Genomic DNA, 27,893 nt, shown 5'->3' with positions numbered 1-27,893 from the left:
TATTGACTAAGGGGGACTGATATATATCACCATAGTATTATTGTTGAAGTTGTGATACAATTGGACTTTGACACTGTATAATAATACTATGAAATTGTATAACAATGATCGAGACCGATGTTTTCTCATTGTTATAGCTACGTATTTTCAACAGCGGTGATGCTAAACTTACAACCTTCGGGATCATTGGAGTACTTGGAAGTGACGAAGATTTCGAGGAATGTTGAAGATTAGACATGTGGAATAGGAGCTACTAAAGTTTCTTTATTTTTTTTTTGTATTCCATATGTATTGATAGTTTTGTCACTAAAATTGACAAAGGGGGAGATTGTTAGAGCATTGCTCGGTCGAACTCGCATGCGTTGCTATCTCAAGCATGTTTGTCAATATTAGTGATCAAAACTATAAGTCTTCATTTCTAGTCTAGTATAGCTAAGTCTCGGACTAGGATATAAAGTGTAGTTGATCTCAAGGACTTTATGGAGATTCATCATACAAGAAGAAGAACTACTCAAGGAACCGCTGGAACTTATCGACAAAAAGGTATGTGAAGACTTGAACTTATCTGTCACTCAAAAGTCTATCTACTCTATCTCCTACTCTTTGAGACAAGAAGTCGTACGCTATATATATAAACTTGGATTATACACATTTGGTATTTCGAGCCGAGTATACCTCGCCTATCTATATCTCGAAATATGTGTTGGTAATATTTTCGGTTCGATCAAGTTTATCTTTACCATGTGACGAAAGTCATAATATGTTTCAATCATCTTGAAAATTGCTTTGACGAGAAATGGTGTAACAACAATATAACGTCCTCTAAGAATGTTTCAATGATTGAAATGAGAGTTTAGATTACATAACCAATGGTGGACATAAGCATTGTTGTGGGAACACATTTATGTATAAGTCCTATTCCTTGAACCAAAGTTTGCGAACTTTGTTGATCAAGAGAACCAGAAGAATGGCGTGAGCAAAGTCCGCGAACTCAGTCCGCGAACTGCCGAAGTTCTCAAACCCGAGAATTTCTGCTGGAGTTGACAAACTACTTGCGTGAAGCTAAGTCCGCGAACTCAGACTAAGGAATGCAGTTTCCAAACTGTGGCTATAAAAGTTCATGAACCGATTCAAGTGAATCAAATCATCTTTGCTTCAATTGTATCTTGTGTAGTACATGAGATTTCCTTACAATTGAACAACTCTCTAACTAGTTTATTTGAAGTCATTTGAACTAGTTATGGTGAAGAAGAACATGGTTGATATGAAATTCTCATATGGATAATCATTTGGTTAACTGTTGTTGAACCAACAAGTGCATACGTTTGGTTACGATTAACAAACCTAGAAGCGTGCATTGTCAAGTGTGTATAACAAGCTAACGGTTGAGAAATATTAGCTTGAATCTAAATCAGGTTTTCATCTAACGGTGGATATTGATTTCTTTGTTACCAAGGTAACCTAATTGCAAACCCTGATTTGAAAGACTATATAAAGGAGACATCTAGTATTGTGCAAAACTAATCCACACACCTTACGGTGTGATACTAGTTTGCATACTAGAGTCGGTTCTCCTTTAACCTTTGGTTTTCTTCTTCTAAAACCAGGTTAACGACTTAAATACTTCATTGGGATTGTGAAGCCAGACCGATACTACTTTTATCGTAGTTGTGTGATCTGATCTTGCATCTTCTATCGTACGAGTATAATCATATTGATTGGCTTGAGATTGATATCTCCGATAGGAAAGATATAAAAAGTAATCACAAACATCTTTGTCTCATTGTTTGTGATTCCGCAACATCTTGTTTCGCTACCATATGATTAAGATTGTTGTGAGGTGATTGATAACTCTAGGCTGTTCTTCGGGAATATAAGACCGGATTATCAATTGGTTCCTGTTCACCTTGATTATTATCAAAAGACGGAACAAAACCTTTAGGGTTTACCTGTGGGAGACAGATTGATCCTTTGATAGACTTGTCTGTGGGAGACATATTTGTTTATTGTCAAAGCCTGCGATTTTGGGTCGTAGCAACTCTTAGTTGTGGGTGAGATCAGCTAAGGGAATCAAGTGCACAGTATCCTACTGGGATCATAGGCGTAGGGAGTACAACTGTACCTTGGATCAGTGGGAGACTGATTGGGGTTCAACTTTAGTCCAGTCCGAAGTTAGCTTGGAGTAGGCTAGTGTTTGTAGCGACTTAATACAGTGTGTGTTCAATCTGGACTAGGTCCCGGGGTCTTTCTGCATTTCCTCGTTAACAAAATTTCTGGTGTGTGTGTTATTTCAATTTCCGCATTATATTGTTTTATCTTTATAATTGAAATAATACAGGTTGTGCGTTAGATCATAAATTAGAGTAATCCAACCTTTGGTTGTTGATTTTCATTGATTGATCCTTGGATATTGGTCTTTGGTACCATCCAAGTTATTCCTTGTATTTGATTAGAACTCACAGTTCTTGCTTGAGTAAATCAAATCAAGAAGAGAGATATAAACTCGTTGATATACTTTTAATTGATTGAGTCTTGTTGATTCTCTTAAAAGTATATTCGAGTTTGTCTATACAGATTCCTAAGTGAAATATTGGGTGGTATTTTAGACCCCCACTTTTTCAATGTGCATTTACTAATTAGAGATTTTCTGAGAGATTTCAATCATTATTTTTGGACAGAGCATTTCCAGGAGTTATGAAAACCGAATTTGTGCTTTAAAGAATATCTTGAGAATATTTTCGGTTTTGGAAATTCCTTGGTGTCCAAACTTCTTTGTCTATAAATACTTGAAGTTTGCCTTTCTAGCAAACTAATCCTTCGTAACAACAAGCTTCCTCTTTGTTGTGTTGTTACTGGTGTAGCCGCCTATTCGGAGAGGATAGTAACCTAATTAGGCGAAATCTATTACGACCGCTCAGTTTAAAGTCTTCTTTCGGATTGAGAAGCTCTAGCGTGTACCGTTGGTGGGAAACTAAATAATTGTGGTTTGATTGACTAACGGTGGTTGAACTTTGATTGCACCTAGTTTGTTTATGCTTGAGAATATTCTCTTCTGATATAAGATTTACTCAAACTAGTTCAGAGTTTCGACAGGAATCTTTAGACTGTTGTCAGTTCTAAAGACGATCTTGTGATAATCCATTGTTAACAGACTCCGTTCTGTGCGTGATTGATCACAATTTATTGAAGATCTAAGAAGATTTGAAGACGGAGAAGATATTGAATATTTCTGATTTGTGGGTTCATAATCTTTGGTGTGCACAATACTTGTTTCGGTAAAAGAGGATCCAATTAATAATCGGTTTATCCTTGTAATAGAATGGATTGATTAATTGAGTAGATCGGCATCAACACAATTCTTTGGATTAATAGTGATGTTGGCTTAATCTTAAACGATTACTTCGGTAATTGAACATAGGATAGATCTAAGGACCTGACGAAGGAGTTTATGTTAAGATAAACAGAAGAGACTTTTTCCGACTCATATCACTTGGTTGAATAGAGTTGATACCAAACAGATTTGTTGTTCCTTTACTGTTTGGAATACGAACCAAAGGAATTGTTCCAAGCACGTGACTTATTTATAAGTTGGAGGCGTGGGAATACAGACGGAACTAGGTGAACTATAGGTTTAGTTGCTTGGTCTCAACTATACGAAGTTAGGTGTAATTTTTTTGTAGCGGTTTAATCCTGAGAGTATTCAATTCTGGACAAGGTCCCGGGGTTTTTCTGCATTTGCGGTTTCCTCGTTAACAAAATCTTGTTGTGTCATTTACTTTATATTTTCGCATTATAGTTGTTTTATTATAATTAAAGTAAATTACAGAAACGTTAATTCTTATTTACTTGATAAGTAAATCCTATTGTGTTTGGTTAAGTCCGAACCTTTTTATCAAGTAAGATACTTCGTTGTTGTATTGTCTCGATCTCGTATCCATAGACGATCACACGAAGTGTGAACCGATTAGTTGTTGTATCGACTCAGTCCATAGACAATCACTTTCGGAGAAATGACTTATAAGGTAGGAAAAGTTTTATCTTGAGGTATATTTGGGTACCCTCGCCTTTTCACTAAAGACATGATGGGGAAAATCTAAGCTTTCAAATCCTTTAGGTTGAGCAACATATACCTCTTCCTTTAAACATCCATTTAGGAATGCAGAGTTTACGTCCATTTGAAATAGCTTAATCTTAAGAAAACAAGCATGAGATAATAGTAATATAATAGACTCAAAGTCGAAGTCCAAGCAAAGGTTTCGTCAAAGTCGATACCTTCAATCTGTGAATATCCCTAAGCGACAAGTCTAGCTTGTTTCTGACAGTTGTGCCAAATTCATCTGACTTGGTCTTGAATATCCATTTAGTACCAATAATATTTACATTAGAGGGACAAGGTACAAGTTCCCATACATCTTGTCTTTGGAATTGATTTAACTCTTCATGCTTTGCATTCACCCAAAAGGGATCGTTAAGAGCTTCATCAATGTTTCTTAGTTCTACTTGGGACAAATAACATCCAAAATTGCAAATACTTTGAAGTTGACCTCTCATATTAGATGTAGAATCGGTTCCTCCAATAATACTATTAGTATCATGATTCCTTTGAACACAAATATGTCGTGGTGGAGCACGTTCACGTTCAACAGGAGTACCCTGACTAGGGGTTTTCTCCTCGTCACTAGAAATGTCAGGATCTGCAACAGTTGGTACAACTTCCACTTATTCTGAGACTATTTTGACTTTCTCAATTGTCTCCATTAGAGGCAATTCAGCCGGAGAGTCATCATGACGGAAATCGCTCAGATCGTCAATGATAACATTTTTTGATTCCATCATAACATGGGTTATGAGATTGTACGTTCGAAAACCACTACTGTCAGATGCATAGCCAAGAAAATACCTTCATCGCTTTTGGAATCAAATTTCCTTTCTGTTCTCGATATTTTAGAATGTAGCACTTACTGCCAAATACTCTGAGATAGTGTAGGTTGGGTTTGTTAACATACCATAACTCATAAGGAGTATTTAGGGTCTTAGACCGTAAATAAACACGGTTAATCAAATAGCATGCTGTAAAAACAGCTTCTCCCCAAAACTTTAATGGTAAGTTTTTGTTATGGAGCATTACCCTTGCCATTTCCTGAGTATTCATATTTTTCCTTTCTGCAACTCCATTGGCTTGTGGAGTAATGGGTGGTGAGTATTATTGAATAATCCCTAATTTATCATAGAATTCAAACACTTTGGTACCCTTGAACTCAGTTCTACGATCGCTTCTAATTTTCTTTAGTTTGTGACCCTGTTCATTCTGGATTCTATTAACAATAATCTTAAACTCACTTAGGGTTTCATTTTTATGGGCTAAAAATGCCACCCAAGTGAATCTGGTGTAATCATCTACCATAACTAAAGCATACTTCTTTCCAACAACAGTAGGTTGTTGAATAAGACCGAAGAGATCCATATGAATTAAATCAAGTGGATCTTTAGGGAGAATGTCTCGAGATGATTTATACGGAATTTTAGTTTGTTTACCCTTTTGACAGGCACCACAGACACCATCAATCTTGGCATTGATTTTGAGAACGCCTCTAACAAGTTATCAATGATCGTAGTTAGAAGACTGTAATTGATGTGACCAAAACTCTTATGCCAGAGATGTGTAGATTCCACCTTAGTCAAATTGCAAAAATTATTAAACTGAGTATCCAAGACATAACAGTTATTTTTACCACGAGTTACCTGAAAAGTTACTTTTCCAGTCTTGTCTACAATGTCACATCCATTCGCACTGACGATAGTTTTATGTCCTTTGTCACAAATTTGACTAACAGAAAGAAGATTAGCAGTGATACCTTATGCCAGCAACTTGACTAACGTATAATTGTTGCAATCTGACTAACGTATACGAAATCATGGATTTTAAGAACACCTGGTAATTTGATTGTCCCATTTTTGCTTATGTAGCATCAACTCTCATCTCCGAATGTTACTGGTCCTCCTTTAAAATCGTTTGTATTCACAAACCAAGAAAGATCACCTGTCATATGCCGGCTACATCCACTATCAAGGAACCATTGAAAGGGTGATGTTGATTTTAGAGCAAAAGCTCCCATACTAACACTACTTTCCCATTTGGGGTTTCCTGTTAGTGTTGTACACCTCTTTATAGTAGTAAACAGTTGTTCAGCTTTCTTACGAAGATCACTAGTAACCTTTACTCTTTTCTTAAAAGGTATGCATGTATGTTGAAAATGATTATGAGAACCACAGAATATGCATGAACCAACATCACAAAACTTATCTGAGAAATTCTGAGTCATATCAGGTTTCACAAAGTCTAACCCTCGCTTATCTCCTGACTTCCAACAATACTTCAAGCAAGAATTAAAGGATTTTCTCAAAACCATTGAAGATTCTTTGACAGACTTCAAAAAAATCCTTATTTTTTGCAATATCGGCAACGAGATCAGTGTTGATCCGGATTTGTTCATCAAACTTCTTCTGGAGATCAACTAACTTTTCAGAACATTCTCGAAGATCAGAATCTTTGATGTAAATTTCGCAATAAAGACCATAAATTTTCCTTATCAATCGTTGTTTCTCTCGACAAAGATTTTTGATGATTTTCTCTAGATCAAAACCCACAACCTCATCGATGGTTTCTATAACACACTCGGAGTTGGGTGGATCTAAAACTGGTGAAGCGTTAACATATAATTTATTGTCCATACACATTGGGTTACTTAAAACACAGATTTATGAGGTCTTAGCGTGTTTGCCTGCTCTGTTACCAATTGAAAAAGCGGGGGTATAACAATCACACCCAATAATTCATTCGGCAATCTGTATGGACTAAACTCCAATTTAATTCCGAGAGCGTCAACTTAAAAATAAGACTCAATCAAGAATTATATCAAAGAGTTTATATTTCTTTCTCAATCAGATCAGCAAATCAAACAGATAGAAATCTGCGAGCCTGATTGATATGAGAAATAACTTGGACGGTAACAAAGACCAATGCCCAAGTGTCAATCAAGTTCTATCCAACAAACAAGGTCGGATTTATTAACTGATTGAACTACGCACAACCTTTGATATTTCAATTATATAAACAAATATAATGCGGAAAAGAAATAACACAGACACCAGAAATTTTGTTAATGAGGAAACCACAAATGCAGAAAAACCCTGGGACCTAGTCCATATTTTAACACCACACTGTATTAATCCGCTACAGACTCTAGCCTACTACAAGTTAACCTCAGATTGGAATTTAGTTGAGCCCTAACCAAGTCTCACACCGATTAAGGTACAGTTGCGTTCTTTACGCCTCTAGAACCACGCCGGATTCTATGCACTAGATTCCCTTAGTTGATCTCACCCACAACTAAAAGTTGCAACGACCCAAAGTCGAAGACTTATAAACAAATCTATCTTACACAGATATGTCTATTCTTTATCCGGTTTTTGTTTCGTCTTTTGATAAAATTAAGGTGAACAAGAACAAACTAATAATCCGGTATTATACTCCCAAAGAGCATCCTAGAAATATTAGTCACCTCACAATAACCTAACTGATTAACATAAGAAGTTATTGCAGAATCACAAGAGTCTGAGACGAAGAACTGTTGTGATTACTTTTTATATCTTTCTGTTGATGGTGGTTTTTGGCTTAGGGTTAAAATCGTAAAACTCTAGTCAAACAGTGACGTCACAGAACACGAGTAATAATGTCTCCACCAAGTGCATTTACCGAACCCTTTAATATGTCTGCGAGAAAATTACCAGGGTACCTTCTTTTAATGCTAATTAGGGTTTCGATAGGCCAAACCCTAATTTCAACACCACATGTGCCAATGGCATACCGTGCCAGCCACACCTCCGCGCCAAGGCATGCCAACCATGCCAGCCGCACCACATGTTCCAGTGGCATGCCATGCCAGCCACACCTCCGCGTCAAGGCATGCCAACCATGCCAGCCGCACCACATGTGCCAATGGAATGCCGTGCCAGCCACACCTCCGCGCCAAGGCATGCCAACCATGCCAGCCGCACCACATATGCCAATGACATATCGTGCCAGCCACGTCTTCGTGCCAAGGCATGCCAACCATGCCATCCGAACCACATGTGCCAATGGCATATCGTGCAAGCCACACCTCCGCGCCAAGGCATGCCAACCATGCCAGCCGAACCACATTTTCCAATGGCATGCCGTGCCAGCCACACCTCCGCGCCAAGGCATGCCAACCATGCCAGCCGCACCACATGTGCCAATGGCATGCCGTGCCAGCCACACCTCCGCGCCAAGGCATGCCAACCATGCCAGCCGCACCACATGTGCCAATGGCATACCGTGCCAGCCACGTCTCTGTTCCAAGGCATGCCAACCATGCCAGCCGCGCCACCGTGCCAATGACAAACCATGCCAGGCACGTCTCCGCGCCAAGGCATGCCAACCATGCCAGTCGCACCACCGTGCCAATGGCAAACCATGCCAGCCACGTATACGCGCCAAGGCATGCCAACAATGCCAGCCGCGCCACCGTGCCAATGGCAAACCATGCCAGCCACGTCTCCGCGCCAAGGCTTGCCAACCATGCCAACCGCGCCACCGTGCCAATGGAAAACCATGCCAGCCACGTCTCCGCGCCAAGGCATGCCAACCATGCCAACCACGCCACCGTGCCAATGGAAAACCTTGCATGCCACGTCTCCAAGCCAAGGCGTGCCAAAGCCATGTCGGCCATGCCTTCACGCCGCTGGATGCCAAAACGAAGGGTTGCAACAATCAACGACCACCCTTCCATTTAAGATGCAAATCTTAGCCGTCCAAGATCGCCAGCTAACGCGTGGTAGTCTTTGGCCCAAATTTTGGCCGCGCACAAACTATGCGAAAACCCTAGTTTTTGGCCGCGCCCAAACTATGCCAAAACCCTAGCTTGGCCACGCCTAAACCATGCCGGGTTTTCCTTCACGGCTGCCAAAACGAAGGGTTGCAACAATCAACAACCACCCTTCCATCGGAGATGCAAATCTTATTCGTCCAAGGTTGCCACCTAACGCGTGGTAGCCTTTGGCCCAAATTTTGGCCGCGCCCAAACTATGCCAAAACCCTAGTTTTTGGCCGCGCCTAAACTATGCCAAAATCCTAGCTTGGCCACGCCAAAACCATGCCATACTGACCTTTCCTTCACGGCTGCCAAAACGAAGGGTTGCATCAATCAACGACCACTCTTCCACCTGAGATACAGATCTCAACTGTACAAGATCGTCGCGCCAATACATGCCAACCATGCCAGCCGCATCACATATGCCAATGGCATGCCGTGCAACCTTTCCGCGCCAAGGCATGCCAACCGTGCCACATGTGCCAATGGCAGGCCGTGCCAGCCGCATCTCCACGCCAAGGCATGCCAACCATGCCACATGTGCCAATCGCATGCCGTGCAACCTTTCCGCGCCAAGGCATGCCAACCATGCCACATGTGCCAATGGCATGTCGTGCCACATCTTCGTGCCCAAAGCATGCCAAAACCATGCCAGCCTTTCATCCACGTCGTTGGCTGCCAAAACGAAGGGTTGCGACAATCAACAACCACCCTTCCATTTAAGATGCAGATCTTAGCCGTCCAAGGTCACTAGCTAACGTGTGGCAACCTTTGGCCCAACGCAAATCCCTAATTTTGGCCGCGTCCAAACTATGCCAAAACCCTAGTTCTTGGCCGCGCCTAAACTATGCCAAAATCCAAGCTTGGCCACGCCTAACCATGCCATGTCGGCCATACTTTCATGCCGCTGACTACCAAACGAAGGGTTTCAATAATCAACGGCTATCCTTCCTCTCAAGATACAAATCTCGACCGTCAAGAGTCACCACCGAGCCAGCAAGTCTCCCAAGCTCAACTTGCCAAATAGCAGCAACATGCTACATGTTTTCCACGAAAACACTCGAGACATCAACACATGTCACAAACTGGGGGATGCTCATTAGGGTATTGGTTTGGCGGTTTACAGCGTGCGGCGTACACTACGCCTATTACAAGACAGTGTCATAAGAATGAGTCGGTTAGTAAATACAGGGAGTAATGGTGAAACGCTTTCCTTCATTATGGAACATCAATTCCAGGCGTTACTGGTTACCACCTCCTCCCATTTACTCATCCGTTTCCATTTCTTACGAGACTAGAGTACGTTTCACTTCGACTTGTATAAATAGGTCTTACCTATTACCACTGAACAACAAGTTTTGGTCAAGAGCATACAACACTCAGAATCACCTGTTAGTTTTCCATATGTTAGCTTACGCTTTCTAATACAAGTCAAAACAACTACTCTTCCAGAATCAACTATTCTGGTCTCAACACTCTCTTCGCTTCCCTCCCCAAAACCAACCCTTCTCCTTCACTTTGTGACCGAAGCAAGTATGGAACAGCCGTTTCTTAGTTTAGGCCGGATTTGTACAGATTGATATCTCGAATCTAAGTACTCCCTTCCAGTACATTTTTTTAGGGTTTAGATTCGTTTCTCACACACAACACACGAAATTACCGAAACCAGCAGAAACTGTTTTCACCCTCAAAAAATTGGCGCCCACTGTGGGAGACCAGTCTCTCGATTGCAATATCAACTCATAGCTTTCAATTTCGTCTTTCAATTCCAAACTCAATATGGTAGAGCTTAGATCCGGGTCAGCAACGAACCCTGAGAACACCAGCACGGAAACCGTCCCTGTTTCTAACACTTCTCCCAACGGCATTAACGCGCAACCTACTAATCCCGGCGGCATGGAAATCACTCCTTCAGGTGTTACACCGCCAATCACCAGGTCCAGGACTGCTTCCATCCCTAACGCTTCTACACCTCCTACCAATCCAAGCTACACAGAAAGTGCTCCTTCAGGTGTTACACCACCAGTCACCAGGGCCAGAGCCGATGCTGCCGCCCATAATGCTTTGTCGAGCATGGCACCTCCGACCATCACTAGGACTGCAGTTACTCCACCATCATGACGAGAAACCGGAGGGGCCGGAGGAAGCAGACCTTACATCACCATTGCTGATCTGATGGAAAGACAGGAGGTTCTTGCTAGAGCCCAGACGGACATGGTCTCGACTCAGAAAGAAGTACTCGTCTTTCTCAAAGCCCTGACATAAAAGCTACCGCAGGAGTTACACCATCCAGAGCCAATGGGAAACGCCTCCAACACCCCTTTCGCCGGCACCTCAGCAGAGCGTATCTCCGCGGACGAAGAGGTTCGTTCCAGAACCCCATTGGAGAGAAATCAGTCGTCCAATTTTGTCACACGAGAGGATTAGGAGCAACTTCTTCAGAATCGAATCAAAAGTGATGAAATAAACATGCATCAGCATCAACCCCCTTACCCACCTGAAATACAAATAATTCCACTTCAAAGAGGATACTCTTCTCCTCAATTCACTCTGTACGACGACACCAAAAATGCACGTGAGAATATCTCTCGATTCTTGGAGTCCCTAGGCGAATGCGAATACAATCAAGTTCTTCGTCTGAGGGAGTTTTCGAAATCGCTTACCGGAAGAGCATACACGTGGTACAACAACATCTCACTAAACAGCATCCCCAACTGGGGTGACATGGTTACCGCATTTTACAAAAATTACTTCTTCATGTCTGAGAAAGTTACCTTCTCGGACCTAGGACGGATGTACCAACGAGACAACGAACACCAAATGATTTTGTCAAAAGATTCAATGTTCAAGCACTAGACTGTCATGACCCAAACGTGACCGAGCAGTAGTTGGTGAATTCCTGCATCAACGGTATGGTTCCCATTTACCGCGCCTTGCTAGAGAACCTACGTTTACAGACATTCTCTGAACTCCATGAAGCTGCCAAGCGATCATCCACGACAGCACCAGCATTATTAGAAAGAGCTAGACCAACCAGAGCCGAAGACGTACACGAAACTCGTGGGAGTAGACGTCTCGTCAAAAAGAAATACAACACCGGTCCCTCTTATGTGAGCGTAGTAGATGAGGGAGGGAAAAGGAGGGCCTCAGCTGCGGACAAGCAGCCTAAACGCGCGACGCCAGCACGACGAACAACTCCGCCACGGAGGGCCGCCGCTAAAGTTCCCATGCCTCATCACGAAGCTGAAGGAAGTGTTTTGGATTTTCCATTTCCCATCGAGGAGGTGATCGAACTCTTAGAGGCATGGATTCAAGATGATGTTATCAGACTACCATCTCCCAGGCTCCCACCGACCGAGGCCGAGATGGCAAACCCCAAATACTGCCACTATCACAGATTTGTTCATCACCCAACCAGTGATTGCAATATACTAAAGCATATCTTCAAGGAAAAGGTAGAAGAAGGGGAACTTCAGCTGGGAAATGAGGGAGTGCATAGAGATCCACTTCCAGTCAGAAATTGTGGGGTCTCTGGGGACTCCGTGCACGAGACTGTACAATCCATGATGCATCATGTATGCGAAATTCTCTACCTTTCCAAGGCGCAGCGTCAAGATATCTTCACAGCTCTCAATCGTGTCGTGTCGGGAAAGCGGCTCTTTCCTACTACGGAAGCCGCGCCAAGAGCCCAAGCTCTCTCAGGAAGCGGTACTGAAAAGCGCAACTGGGGACTGCTGACCACGACCTATTTAAGAGGCATTGAATTCGGTAACACACTAATCGACGCGTCCTCTGACTTCAACATCATTACCTTCAAGACTCTGAAAGCTGTGGGAATTTTGAAGCAGGAGGCTACCCATTCCCCATATGTAATCAAGAACCCGGAGGGAGAAGCCCTGAACGCGTACGGCTACGTTAACCACGAGATTAAGATGGGAGACGCCATAACGCATAACAAGTTCCACATTGTCAAAGAACTAAGTTACGACATGATCTTGGGGAGCTCGTGGGTATTAGTCAACAAAGAAAAACTGGGAACATCCCCCTGCCGACGTCGACACCCGAAAGAATCTCCAACAAGCCGTCCAACCTGTTTCCGTGTCAACGACTTACCAACGGAACTAGATCACCCGGAGAAAGCCCGTTGGTGCTGACTCATAGATTCTAAACACAAGTAAGTCTGGTTGAACAATCTTCTCTACAACCAGTCATCTCTTTTCTTATCCCGTCATGGGGACTCAGTACGATTACCAACACGGACGCTGTCAAGAGATGTGAGCGTGGCGCTGGGCCATTCAAGCGCTTCGCCAAGAATTTGAAAGCTGCAGTCGAAACTGACGAGACCAATATTCAAACGGTAACACAACACCCGAAATCGTTTCAAATCGGATATATGGTGGTCAAAGTGACCTCGTTTCAAGTCGGAAAGATGACGGTAAAGATAGTTGTTCGAACCGATCCACCTAAAGAAAAAGAAGACGAACCATATCTGGTGGCAGACATCCTTCTGGGTGGTTATTGCAGACTCATCAACACCGACAAGATGGAGGGCGTGATAGTTCACTCGCAATGGCTCAAACCTTTCAATACCTAGAGCGCTTTACTACTTTCTCTTCCATCACTCTTCCTTTAGTATGTTCTTCAGCAATTTCTCTTTCCACTCAATATTTGTATCCCCTCCGAGATGAATGCACCATTTTGCATTCTTCATTAGGGTTCCATTTTATTTAAAGAATACCTTTCCTTCTAAACGAGTTTTCCGAATCTCAGAAAAAGAAAAAAAACACATGCCAAATAAATCCCAAATCATCAAGAAACCACTAACCCGCAAGTCGCGACCAGAAAAGCCTAAACCGTGCAAGAAATACCCTTTTCAATTATTCAAAACTCTGCAGGGAATGATGTATAAACATGGAAAGTCGAACAACCTATTTTAATAGAAGATTGGGTCTTTCAAATAAGAAGTTTTATTCAAAGATGTGAAGCCGCAAGCGGGATGCTAATTTGGCGAAACCCTAACTTCGCCATGAATTCAAATAAGATAAAAATGAGTCTGCAAAGCATCAAGACGACTATGCAACAAAGAGAAAAAATAAAAAAGAGAAACTGGTCATCGAAAGCAGATGCACGAGTTGCCTACGCCTCTGTCAGAGCTCTTTCAAGCACTTTCCCCAACAATCTCTCGGGCAACAAAGGTTCCATCCACAAGCCACGTCAGCAGTGGCAACCTCAACATCCCATCCAGAAATCGTCTCAGCAGCAACAACATCTGTCCCCTTCCCGACGTCCGCTTCAACAATCGACCCGACATATGCCACCATGACTCCCCCAATGTCACCGACAAAATTTTCGCCGTCTACTCCAAAAGTTGTTTCAGTTTCATCAACCGCATCGTCATCTTCCTCGAAAGTCTTCTCAGCGACCTTTTGAGGAGGATTTCCCGATTCATCCGCATCAGAATCAAGGATAATGACACTGTCTTGGACAGGGAAGTTACGTTGGCTTTCCCATAAAAGTTTCAAAAACTCAGTCTTCCGCCGTTTCAACCGAGAAGCGAACCGTTCCACCCCAGCACTGGGCCGCGAAGAAGTTTTGTTGCATTGAAGCCTCTCAACGCACTGGGGTGCTTCGTCATCTTCCCACTTCTCCTCCATGTTCACCGAAGCCAAGAAGGTCTGAACACGCACCCGCACTTCGCCTAGATAGGTAGAAGGTATGTCCTGAATAATTTCGCCAGCTTCACGGAACAGAGATTCAATTCTATCTAATGCCTCCTCATGAGAAGAAAATTGGTTTTCGCCGATTCCAAAGCTTCTCTCCGAAGAGTTAGAGGTATGATTGTCACTGGAAGATCCCATTATGCGCTATAAAACCAGGGGGTAAGTTTTCACCCTGTCTACACCAGCAACTTACATAAGAAAGAAGACAAAATGGGAAACCAGCAGAAAATACGAGACGATACCTGTAAAGAGGATGGGCACGATTTCAGGACGACCTGTGTGAACGAAGGATTCAAGATCATCTCTTATATCCAGCAGAGCGATGAAGTCCAAAAAGGAAAGCCTTCTACTAGCTGTGAATTAAGGCGTGACATCAGGTTTTTAACTAAACCCTATTATAATTAGGTTTGGTGGGAAAACGTGGAAGTACGTGTCTAAGACACACTTCCCCGCGTCATTGCTTCTCTACCGCCAGCACCGAGACTTGAAAGCAAAACTGGCAACATAACATGAGGAGAAGGAGTAACGCCCCCTTTTATGGGAATAACACTTTCGGAATTTGAATAAGGGAAAGATCCCCTATTTGAGCTACATAAGAAAAGAGGAACCATGCCTACAATAGCAAGCTGCACGGCGCCAACAATCCACGCCACGCCAAACCAACACTGTCCCAAGCAGTCCGCGCCATGCCATGACAACGTCGTTCCAAGTAGTCCGCGCCACGCCAAGTCCCTTCGACACCGAACCCGAGCCAACGTCCAAGTCTAAACCACGTCCGAGCCAATACAACGCCTGTGAATCCTTTCCAAGCCGCACGATACCTGCGGCTCCCATTCCAAGCCGATCCAGTGCTAATGGCTCCAAGTCCAAGCCGACCAATGCTGACGGCTAATCCCGAGTCGACCCAATGCCAGTGGCTTTTATTTCACGTCAAATCTACATTAGCGGCTTCGTCCCGACCCAACCTGCAGTACCACGAAAAGAATTCACGCGAAGCCGCCAAATAAGAGGATCACGAATTCTTCTTACTTTCCGAAAAAGGTTAGACGGATTTTCCTGACCATCTTGTATAATTTACGTTTCGCTTCTGTTCTTGCCTATCACTGTCTCATGCTTACCTCGCAACAATGCCCCTGTTCCGAGCTAAGCAGGACTTAATGTTGATGGTGGTTTTTATCTTAGGGTTAAAATCGTAAAACTCTAGTCAAACAGTGACGTCACAGAACTTGAGTAATAATGTCTCCACCAAGCGCATTTAATGAACCCTTTAATATGTCTGCGAGAAAATTAACAGGGTACCTTTTTTTAATGCTAATTAGGGTTTCGATAGGCCAAACCCTAATTTCCACACCACATGTGCCAATGGCATACCCTGCCAGCCACATTTCCGCGCCAAGGAATGCCAACCATGCCAGCCGCACCACATGTGCCAATGGCATGCCGTGCCAGCCACACCTCCGCGCCAAGGCATGACAACCATGCCAGCCGCACCACATGTGCCAATGGCATGTCGTGCCATCTACACCTCCGCGCCAAGGAATGCCAACCATGCCAGCCGCACCACATGTGCCAATGGCATACCGTGCCAGCCACATCTTCGCGCCAAGGCATGCCAACCAATCCATCCGCACCACATGTGCCAATGGCATACCGTGCCAGCCACACCTCCGCGCCAAGGCATGCCAACCATGCCAGCCGCACCACATGTGCCAATGGCATGCCGTGCCAGCCACACCTCCGCGCCAAGGCATGCCAACCATGCCAGACGCACAACATGTGCCAATGGCATACCGTTCAAGCCACGTCGCCGCGCCAAGGCATGCCAACCATGCCAGTCGCGCCACCGTGCCAATGGAAAACCATGCCAGCCACGTCTCCGCGCCAAGGCATGCCAACCATGCCAGACGCACCACATGTGCCAATGGAAAACCATGTCAGCCACGCCTCCGCTCCAAGGCATGCCAACCATTCCACCCGCGCCACCGAGCCAATGGCAAACCATGCCAACCACGTCTCCGCGTGAAGGAATGACAACCATACCAGCCGCGCCACCGTGCCAATGAAAAACCATGCCAGCCACGTCTCCGCGCCAAGGCATGCCAACCATGCCACCGTGCCAATGGAAAATCATGCCAGCCACGTCTCCACGCTAAGGCGTGATAAAGCCATGCCGGCCATGTCTTCACGCCGCTGGATGCCAAAACGAAGGGTTGCAACAATCAACGGCCACCCTTCCATTTAAGATGCAAATCTTAGCCGTCCAAGATCGCCAGCTAACGCGTGGTAGCCCTTGGCCCAAATTTTGGCCGCGCCCAAACTATGCCAAAACCCTAGCTTGGCCACGCCTAAACCATGCCGGCCTTTCCTTCACGGCTGCCAAAACGAAGGGTTGCAACAATGAACGGCCACCCTTCCATATGAGATGCAAATTTTAGCCGTCCAAGGTATCCAGCTAACGCGTGGTAGCTTTTGGCCGCGCCCAAACTATGCCAAAACCCTAGTTTTTGGCCGCGCCTAAACTATGCCAAAATCCTAGCTTGTCCACGCCAAAACCATGCCATACTGGCCTTTCCTTCACGGCTGCCAAAACGCAGGGTTGCAACAATCAACGACCACCCTTCCACCTGAGATACAGATCCCATATGTCCAAGATCGCCGCGCCAAGACATGCCAACCATGCCAGCCGCACCACATGTGCCAATGGTATGCCGTGCAACCTTTCCGCCCTAAGGCATGCCAATCGTGCCACATGTGCCAATGGCATGCCGTTCCAGCCGCATCTCCACGCCAAGGCATGCCAACCATGCCACATGTGCCAATGGCATGCCGTGCAACCTTTCCGTGCCAAGGCATGCCAACCATGCGCATGTGCCAACCATGCGCATGTGCCAATGGCATGCCGCGCCACATCTCCGCGCCCACAGCATGCCAAAACCGTGCCAGCCTTTACTCCACGTCGTTGGCTGCCAAAACGAAGGGTTGTGACAATCAACGGACACCCTTACATTAAGATTCATATCTTATCCGTCCAAGGTCACCAGCTAACGCGTGACAACCTTTGGGCCTGTTCCAAGCCCTAATTTTGGTCGTTGGTCGCGCCCAAACTATGCCAAAACCCTAGTGCTTGGCCGCGCCTAAACTATGCCAAAATCCAAGATTGTCCACGCCTAACCATGTTAAAGCCATGCCATCCATACTTTCATGCCACTGGATACCAAACAAAGGGTTGCAATAATCAACGGCTACCCTTCCTCTCAAGATACAAATCTCGACCGTCGAGAGTCACCACCGAGCCGGCAAGTCTTTCAAGCTCAACTTGCCAAACAGCAGCAACATGCTACATGTTTTCCACGAAAACACTCGAGACATCAACACATGTCACAAACTGGGGGATGCTCATTAGGGTATTGGTTTGGCGGTTTACACGGCGTACACTATGCCCGTTACAAGACAATGTCATAAGAATGAGGCAGTTAGTAAATACAGGGAGTAATGGTGAAACGCTTTCCTTCATTATGGAACATCAATTCCAGGCGTTACCGGTTACCACCTCCTCCCATTTACTCGTCCGTTTCCATTTATTACGAGACCATATTACGTTTCACTTCGGCTTGTATAAATAGGTCTTACTTATTACCACCGAACAACAAGTTTTGGTCAGGAGCATACAACACTCAGAAATCACTTGTTAGCTTTCCCATCTGTTAGCTTACGCTTTCTGATAAAAGTCAATACAACTACTCTTCCAGAATCAACTATTTTGGTCTCAACACCCTCTTTACTTCCCTCCCCAAAACCAACCCTTCTCCTTCACTTTTTGACCGAAGCAAGACTGGAACGACCATTTATTGGTTTAGGCCGGATTTGTACATATTGATCTATCGAATCTAAAATACTCCCTTGTAGTACATTGTTTAGGGTTTAGACTCGTTTCTCACACACAACACACGAAATTACCGAAACCAGCAGAAACTGTTTTCACCCTCAAACACTTTCTTATCGAGATAAATCTCGAGTAAATTTTAGAGAAGATAAAACTCAATACGATAAAAAAAGTAAGATTAAAATACAGAACTACGGAGAAAATAGTTTGATCTGGCTTCACAAATCCCAAATGAAGTCTCCAAGTCGTTAACCTAATAATGGTTTTAGAAAAACCTAGGTTAAAGGAGAATCGACTCTAGTTTTCAACTAGGACAAAAGAAAGTGTCGGGATTAGGTTTTCCAGTTGCTAGAGTTCTCCCTTATATTGCCTTTCAAATCAGGGTTGCTTACAATCAAAGCTAAGATATCTTAGTAACAAAGCATTCAATATTCACCGTTAGATGAACTCCTGATTTAATATTCAAGCTAAGTCTTCTTAGAAATAAAGCAATCAATCTTCACCATTAGATGGGCTTAGCTTGTTACACACAAATAAAATATACTTATATTTAGATATGGGTAACCGTACCTAAACGTGGATATTGAGTTGGCTCAATAAGAATTAACCCAAGTTATCCATATGAACACTTTTATCTTCACCATATTCATCTAACACTTCTAGATCAAATATGAAGATCAATCAATCATGAAAGAATAATCAAATGAATCCAATTGTGTTTCAAATAGAGTTTTTCAATTGTTCACTATCTCATAGAAATATATATGAACGAATTGAATCGAAATCGGTTTGATTCGTAATCGTACAAAGTACTTATACAAGAATCTATTCATGAACATTAAGTCACGGTTTGCAAAGATTTCATTCCTTAAATCATAAATGTTTTAGTTCATGAGTATGAGAATCATACATAACTGATATTAGAAATGCACCACTATGTTCGCGAACAGCAGCTCCGGACCTTGGCCTAGTCAAGCCGTCCTCAAACTCAGTTCACGAACAACCGTTCCGGACCTAACTCAGGTAAAATCGTTCACATACTAGGTACACAAATAAGAGTTCCGAACCTTCTCAGGTAAATCCGTTCGCATACTAGGTACGCAAACAAGAGTTCCAGATCTGAATCATCATAATACAATTCGCATACTAGGTATGCATACTGTGTTGTATCCACACAAGGGTAATTGTTGTAAACTCTCATTTCAATCATTGAAACATCCTTGGAAGACGACAATGGTAATCTCACACATACCATTAGCTTCAAGTAATTTTCAAGTGATCGAATGATCAATACGAAACTTCCCAAGTTAACATCAAATGACTGTCTCACACAAATCATGTAAGATGTTCAAGGTAATTTTCACATGATCATCTTTTGACTAAATATTTTTATTTCCAATAAATAGATTGTTTCCAACTAAACTCGTCAAGAATATGATGAGCATAGCTAAAGCAAAAAGCTTCCAACACATATCTCGAGAAATAGATAAGCGAGATAAACTCGGCTCGAAATATCAAATGTGTATAATGTAAAAGTCTATATAGCTATACGACTTAGTCTCGTTAGAAGATATAATAGTATATACTTCTCAGTGATAGATAAGTTTTAGTCTCCACATACCTTTTGTTGATGAAGTTCCTCCAAGATTCTCAGTAGATCTTCTTCTTCAATTGGTGAACGTCGTGAAGTCGAAAGGTCAACTACACATTCTATCCTAATCCTAGACATAACTATAAGTAGACAAGAAATCAAGTATATAGTTTTGATCAACTAAACTGGACAAACAAGCTTGAGATAGCAACGCTTGCGAGTTCGACCGAGCAGTGCTCTAACACTAATATTCACAATATTGATCATAAAGAAGCTTACTTTTGCCACATTTGTCGGGTACACCGAAAGGTGATTTCGAATATTATCAAGTACGATAAGAAATGTAATCATATGATTACCGGTATTGAAATTGATCACGATACCATTTCAACCCGTTTTACTGGAAAAATGATTAACTGGGATAAAAGAAGATTACTAATCAAAGATATACCCTCTTACCGAGTGTGATCGTCTATGGACAAAGTCGATACAATACAGCAACTTCGGTATTCACACTTTGTGTGATTGTCTATGGATACTAGATCGAGACAATACTGAAAAGGCGAGGGTACCCAAATACACCTCAATCTAAAACTTTTCCACCTATAAGTCCTTTCTTCGAAAGTGATTGTCTATGGACTGAGTCGAGACAATAAAACGAATCGGTTCACACTCCGTGTGATCATCTATGGATACGAGATAGAGACAATACAACAACAAGATAACTTGCGTGATTGACTATGGATACAAGATCGAGACAATACAACAATGAAGTATGATTACTTGATAATAGGTTCGGACTTAACCAAACACTATAGAATTGCTATCAAGTAATTAGGAATTAACGTTTGTGTATTTTACTTCTAGTTATAATAAATCAATTATAATTGCGGAAATAGAAAAGTAAAAGACACAACAAGATTTTGTTAACGAGGAAACCGCAAATGCAGAAGAACACAGAGACCTTGTCCAGAATTGAATACTCTCAGAATTAAGCCGCTATAAAAAATCTAAACCTACAGTTCACCTAGTTCCCTCAGTATCCTGCGTCTCCAACTTGCAATAAGTCACGCACTTGGAACAATTCCTTTGGTTCGTATTCCAAACAGTAAAGGAACAACAAATATGTTCGGTAACAACTCTTTTCAATCAACGTGATACGAGTTTGACAAAAGGCTCTTCCGTTTAACAAATAAACTCCTTTGTCAGGTTCTTAGATCAATCTATTCAACAACTACCAAACACTACACCAAAAATGGAGTTTTGCAACTGCCTCCCGCTATTGCGAATCGGGGTCGCAACAGCACTCATCTGTTGCGAAGGGGAGCGGCTCGGATTTTCGCAACGGCTTTCGCAACAGTTTCCCGCTGTTGCGACTCAAATATTTAGCAACAGCTGCGCAGTTGCAAAATGTTTACTATTAGTTGCTAAAATATTGACTAAGTCAGCGAAGACTGACCAAAACTTTCGTGGTAAAAATTTAGCAACAGGATGCGGCTGTTGCGAATGTTTTGCAAAAAAAAAACAGGTCGGCCTTCATTGACCTAGTAAGAATCTTTTCACCCCATTTCTATTTTTTCTTGCAACTACCCCATAACCCTGTAACTCTTGTGGTTCAATCAATCAGTCAAACGATTCACCATTAATATTGATGTGCTCAACTATACATATTTAAACATCAAAAATATTTAACAAAAGAAAGGGAAGGAAACAACTATGTTTATTATTTGTGACTACATTTCTTCTAGATTTAAATCAACACTCTTAGTTTAGTTTCAGAAGTAAGAGAAGACACATATACAAAGAATATAAGAAACTCGTACTTGCGAATCAGCTGTTTCCTCATCTCACTTCTTTGTTCTTTTTCAGCTTCCTCCTGCTGCTTCTTGATTTGCTTCTTCAATTAAGCTTCTTTCTCACGGCGGTTTGCTGCATTACACAGGAAAACAGAATTACACCAATTGCATCTACTTCATCGAAAGACACAATGCAAGCCTTCTTTGAAGAGGCCATCTACAAGAAATGGATGAAGCAAGGGCAGTTCAACAACCCGAAGCAACATTAAAAAAGCAGAATGAACACCAATTGCATCTACTTCAGAGAATTACTGATTATTAATAACTGGGAATCTCTAAAGAATATCTAATCTCAATGCATGGTGAGTATTAGATATGGCAAATGCAGAAATGGTGAAATGAAGTAAATAGTGCATCTTGATTGAACATGTACGTACAGTGAAAAGCCGAAAGGTGGTTACTGGCAGTACATGTACATTCAAAGACATCAATCTAGAACAGTATACTTCGGTAGAACACTACACTTGGGTAAAAATCTATTTTGTGCAGTGTGCTCCATATCTGTACAGAACTGCTAAAATTATCAGTACACCGCATTAACTGAACTTCGTCGTGCAGTTTCCATGGACAAATGATGACGATCAAGAAAGAAATAAGCCGTTTATCACAATTGAGGTTAGGTAATTTTGGTGTCAAAGTTTCCACTGTGCTCATAAACTAATGACATGAGACGGAACACCTGAACCTCAGTTGGTAACATTTAACTTGAATAATGGGAAAGAACACAGAAAAGTTGATGCCAAATTTTATAGCCCAGCAGCAAAGTCTACGGAAGGGGAAAGTGCAAGTTAAGTGGCAGTATTAGTATACAGAATGCTCCTTAGAAAATGAGACGAAAATTTAAGCGTACCTATAACTTACGTTCAAATTCCTCGGGAGACCAGCGGGTAGCATTACACTCTTAATTCAATTCAAATTCCCGAGCAGCAGGCTACAAGCAGTTTAACCACAACAGTTAGCAGAAAATATGCATAAATCCAGAAAAGTAATCCCATCTATAAAATAATAAAATTCAGTTAAATTAAATTAGGACGAATCAGTTTTTCTCTCTGCGGGTTTCTTTTTCCTTTGTTTCTTCTTCTAAAATAAGACACAGCGATATGAAAATAAACAAAATTTGTAAATTAAAGCATAACAGTTTCATACTTTAATTACTTGAAGAACTCAAAACATGCACGAGTAAATCTCAACAGGCCACTTTAATAAAATTCAGTTATGGTGGGTTTGGATGCAGAATTTTAAAGGTGGGATTTATGGGTCCAGAGGATTTGGTGGAATTGTGTTTCCTTTGGTACGTTTGGTTCCTCAAATCCCCTGGAAACAGGTTTCCTACGGGAATCACTTTTCCAGCAAATCCTCCATATGGAGTCCGACCCCTCCCCCCTAAGATTTGCTGGAAAACTTATCAAGGGATTTGTGGACCCACATTTTTAATCCTAAAATACCATATATATATATACAATTTTATTAATCCTAATACCAAACATACATGGACTTTCAAACAAGAAAACTCCATAAATCCTAGTTATTTTGACCGTGTTACCAAACACGCGAGGGATTAGCATGAATCCAGGAATTTACAATCCCACAGGATTATAAATTCCCCGGAATCATGAATTCTGCAACCAAACCCACCATTAAATTAAATTAGGACGAGTCAATTATCTCTCTGCGGGTTTCTTTTTCCTTTGTTTCTTCTTCTAAAATAAGACATAGCGATATGAAAATAAACAAAATTTGTAAACTAAAGCATAACAGTTTCGTACTTTAATTACCTGAAGAACCCAAACATGCACGAGTAAATGTCTTGCACTCCCCCAATTCCAAATATGTCCTCACGGCAGTCAAAAGAAAGCCAGTTTTAGCTAGAACTGGTATTCTACTATGAATGACAAGCACACAAATAATAGAACCACAACTGTCAGCTACCTGGATACTTGTTAAATGAGGTGTTTCCGAGTGATAATCAGCTGCCATTTGACAGCATATCAATACCTATAGTATTAGTACAAAGATCCCTTAGCAAGGGATATGCATCAGTCTCACAGCTAAATACCTATAGATATGAAAATTGCAGACAAAATTAACATCTTTTTGGGTTTGTAATCTTTGATGATAAGAAAAGCAACAATTATGAACACAAAGACGACATCAATGAGCATTACACATCAGTAAGCATTACGTAAAACAACAAGCACAATTCATACTTCTACTATTAAAGATGAATAACAATAGCTCACAAGAATTATGTCTTATGTATTCTGCAGTCAATGGTCATTAACACAAGTCTACCTGTTCAGAGTTCTCAGTCCAAGGATGTTCTGTTGAGATTACAGTGAAGTGAATGCCGGCTTGGTTGATTGAATACCAGGGTTTGTCTTTCGCAGATGTGGGCATCGGAAAATAGGCCCCATAAGCAACTCCACATTCTCCACCAGAATCTGGGGTTATATAAACCGATCCGGAGTTTATGTAGTTTCTGGTTACGTTCAAGCTCATTAGTTCTTCCTCAGTAATATGTATTTGGACCTAAATGGTTACTCAGTAAGTTGTAAGTGGATGTGTGAGTACTATTTCCATACCTCCCATGGTTGCCAATTGTTGTCATGTAGGTGAAATGAGAAGTAACTGGCTGGATCAGGCTAAGGAAATAATCCCACTCTACCAGGAAACCAGTGGCATAACTTATGTTTCCGATATGAAAGACTGAGTCCACTTCGACTGATTCTACTTCTTTCCGCATGGCTTCCATCACAGAAAGAGGACCAGGCTACTATGAAAAAAAAATCAGCAGGCAATACGGCCATACGGGGTCTTTCAAATAAAAAACTACCAACTAGTACTGAGGGGCTAACATTGAAAGAAAAGCTAGTTAATAGATCAATCCAGTGGTTATTAGTCATGGTTCACATATGCATTGTTCTTGACACAATAATAAGAGTTAAACGGGTACCATTTCTATTTAATTTTGTACAATTAACACCTGAATATAGTGCTCAATGGACCCGTCTAAAGGGGCCTTTCCCATATCCCCGAAGGAAAGGAATTTAAGTTCATCGGAACCCCCTGCAGGTGGAGTCCTGAATTTTGTTCGATTACTCTAGCCTACTGAATCACTGCATACATGGAATTTCAGAATATATATTTGTTCACAAAAGCAAAAAAAAATCTTAATCGATGACCCAACTAACAAGAAGACATACGTTTTACCTGCCATATCTGTAGGAGTAGGTGGTTGATGGTTGAAGGTCAGTCATCACAGCTGAATGAATGTAACCAGGGTCATGCCATCCAAAATCAATAATTGGACTTTTTATTGTTGAATCTGTATCGACAGACATTTTAGAAGCATTATACAAAAGATTTGAAGCATTTTATTCATTTCACTAGATTCCGGTAAGTTACTGTTCAACAAATATTAAGAGACTTACTACACATTTGCTTTTGAGTAAATGTATCAGCATCTGATGCATGTGAATTTCCATCACCATATTAAGCCTGTTGAGGTTCTTTATCACCACTTACCCATGTCAATTTCATCTGCACGACACGAACTTATGTTAATAAAAAGAAAAAAAAAACATCTAGTAGCAGCGATACAAGCTGTATGAGATATAGTAAATTTTACCAATGTCCCGGACGAATCAATGCTGGAGAGATGACCATACAAAAGAGAATTTGGATTAGCGAATTTTATAGGCTTGACCTTTTTAAAATGCAAGGTGTCTCGAAGCCTCCAGCGAAAAACACAAATTCGATGTCTGTTCTTATATTAACAACATGGAACGTATCGGATCCACTGCAAGTATGCAGTACACATTTACCCGATTCTTCCTTTTTGTGAAATAACGGTAACAGCTACCCTCATGGTACAGTAGTAACAACCTCCTTCACTCCTTGCTTCTAAGGGGTGCCACGGCAATAGGCTTGAACTTTCAATCTAACAAGGATGTTTAGGCTTAATTGATGTAATTTACAGACTACAGACCAGTAGTTGTGGATGTAAATGTTTCAGTGGCATACAAGATTGGAACTTTAGGGGCATGGAACGAATCTCGTCATACCATATTTGCGTTCCTGGCTGCAGCAATCACAATGTCTGCTTTCAGAAATCACAAGTTAAGCGTATACCCCAAATTAAATGGTAATCAGTGTAAATGTCCACCTGCCCAAAACCAATCATAAAAAGTAAAAACAATGTTAAGAACTTCAATATCTCAAAAATGATCAAGCAAGAGAAATCAAGCTACTAGAAGTAATAGTAGTCCAGCTAAAGGTAACGGGACTTCTTACAACATGTTCTCCATCAACCGGTTTAAGTGAACCAAATGCTTCCTTTTGTACGCTACCTGGCTTCGACTCAAATGTGATTCCTACGGAAAAGACTTTTTAGTTTAATTAAACACAAGATTGGTCCGTGAAACATTGAACTTAACTGATGATGTTCGAGATCAAACCTTCAGCTTGTAAACAACGTCCACTGAACTCTCAACATCCACGACCACTCTCTTATGTTTCACCTTGATGCAGGTAGTATAAACATGCTGATCTGATATTATTTCCCGGGTGCAAATGTAAAACACGATACACAAGTATAAGCAAAAATAGATGGTAAATCAAATGTAAGAAAGAAAGACTGGAAGAGTAAAGGAAAAGGAAAAAATAAAATAGTAACAGTTACCTGCACCAGAAATGACAACAATCAAAGATTTATTAGGTCTTGTGTAAACAATGAAGGAGGATGAAAAGTAATCAGCTTCTAAGTAATTAACTGTGTTATCGAGTTCAGGTCTCGATAAATCCATACGTACAACCTACACAAACAAACAACACCACCATCATCAATTAAACAGCGGCAACAATCATAATTTACTAATAATTCAATTTGAATCAAATGAAAAAATAAAATCAAAATTAAACCTGTAAATTAGGTCCGACAATCTTCTTCTTGTTTGTGGTAGCTTTATGAAATTGTAAATACCGAGGCAGCATAGAGTTAGTAGTAGTAATAGTCCGTCTAAAACCAATTCTAAATCCAAGTACTAGATTATTACTTATTCTGCTTGTGGTATTTTAGGGGTTTTAATTTCGATAACTTGAAAAAGAAATCCCCATGAACGCGAATCGATCTTCGAAGCTAAAACCACAAATTACTGAATGAAGGAAACAAAAGAGGAAATTTAGAAACCCTAACTATCAAACCCTAATAGTAATAGCATCATTAATCGATTTAAACAAAGAAAGACCAGAAATAACATCATCAAACCCTAGTAATCATCATCCATACCTTACTTGCTTCAACGGCGGGAGAGGTTTTCTTCAGAGCTCTTTGCCCGTTTCTGAGAGAGTGAGAGAGGACGATTGGTTGAAATGAATCAAGGAGGGATATTTTCTCTAAGGATAAGAGGAGCACACACGCGGAATTCGCATGCTCGGGAAAAAAAGTGTTCGCAGGTGTTTGTTGTCACACGGATAATTCACACGCCTAAAAGAAAAACAATTGCGAATAACAACTGAGATACAGCAGTTGCGAAAGTGCTGCTGTTGCGAATTTTTAGCAACAGAAATTCGCAACCAAGAATTCGCGACAGCTACATTTCTATTGCGAATCTGAGTTGCTAAAAACCCATATTTGGTGTAGTGAAAGTAATTGTTTAGACTATGCAATCAATACTATGAACCACAAAGAAATGTATTCATGTCGATCTACGCAACTAATCAATCCAACCTATCAAAAGATAAACCGATTATAGTTGGATCCCCAGCCGATCAAGTTTTGTGCACACCAAAGATTATGAACTCAAATAAGAAATCTTCTTTGTCTTCAAATCTTCTTAGATCTTCAACAAACACCTGCACACAAACAACTTGAATCTCTTGTGATCAATCACACACAGAACAGAGTCTGTTAACGACGGATTAACACAGGACGTCTTTAGATCTACATAC

General features: G+C 41.6%; 1 long non-coding RNA gene across 8 annotated transcripts; it reads right to left on the bottom strand.

Moving 5' to 3' along the window:
* Positions 1 to 21,702: 21,702 nt before the first annotated feature.
* On the bottom strand, positions 21,703 to 27,303 carry LOC113287460. 8 transcript variants are annotated; one of them, XR_003330079.1, is made up of 13 exons: positions 27,232 to 27,303; positions 26,865 to 27,097; positions 26,626 to 26,758; positions 26,402 to 26,493; positions 26,238 to 26,317; positions 25,573 to 26,109; positions 25,376 to 25,484; positions 24,527 to 25,269; positions 24,237 to 24,423; positions 23,940 to 24,000; positions 23,720 to 23,826; positions 22,795 to 22,875; positions 21,751 to 22,017 (listed from the first exon to the last, which is right to left on the bottom strand). It is a non-coding gene; the product is annotated as an uncharacterized LOC113287460 (long non-coding RNA). The 8 variants fall into 8 exon arrangements; XR_003330074.1 differs by having other exon boundaries at positions 21,741 to 22,017; positions 23,720 to 24,000; XR_003330076.1 differs by having other exon boundaries at positions 21,741 to 22,017; positions 23,720 to 24,423; positions 24,527 to 25,060; positions 25,155 to 25,269.
* Between the last annotated feature and the right edge of the window lie 590 nt (positions 27,304 to 27,893).

Source organism: Papaver somniferum, chromosome 6 (assembly GCF_003573695.1).
Source record: "Papaver somniferum cultivar HN1 chromosome 6, ASM357369v1, whole genome shotgun sequence".
In the NCBI taxonomy this organism is placed as follows: Eukaryota; Viridiplantae; Streptophyta; class Magnoliopsida; order Ranunculales; family Papaveraceae; genus Papaver; species Papaver somniferum.
This window is presented reverse-complemented; position numbering and strand designations above follow the sequence as displayed.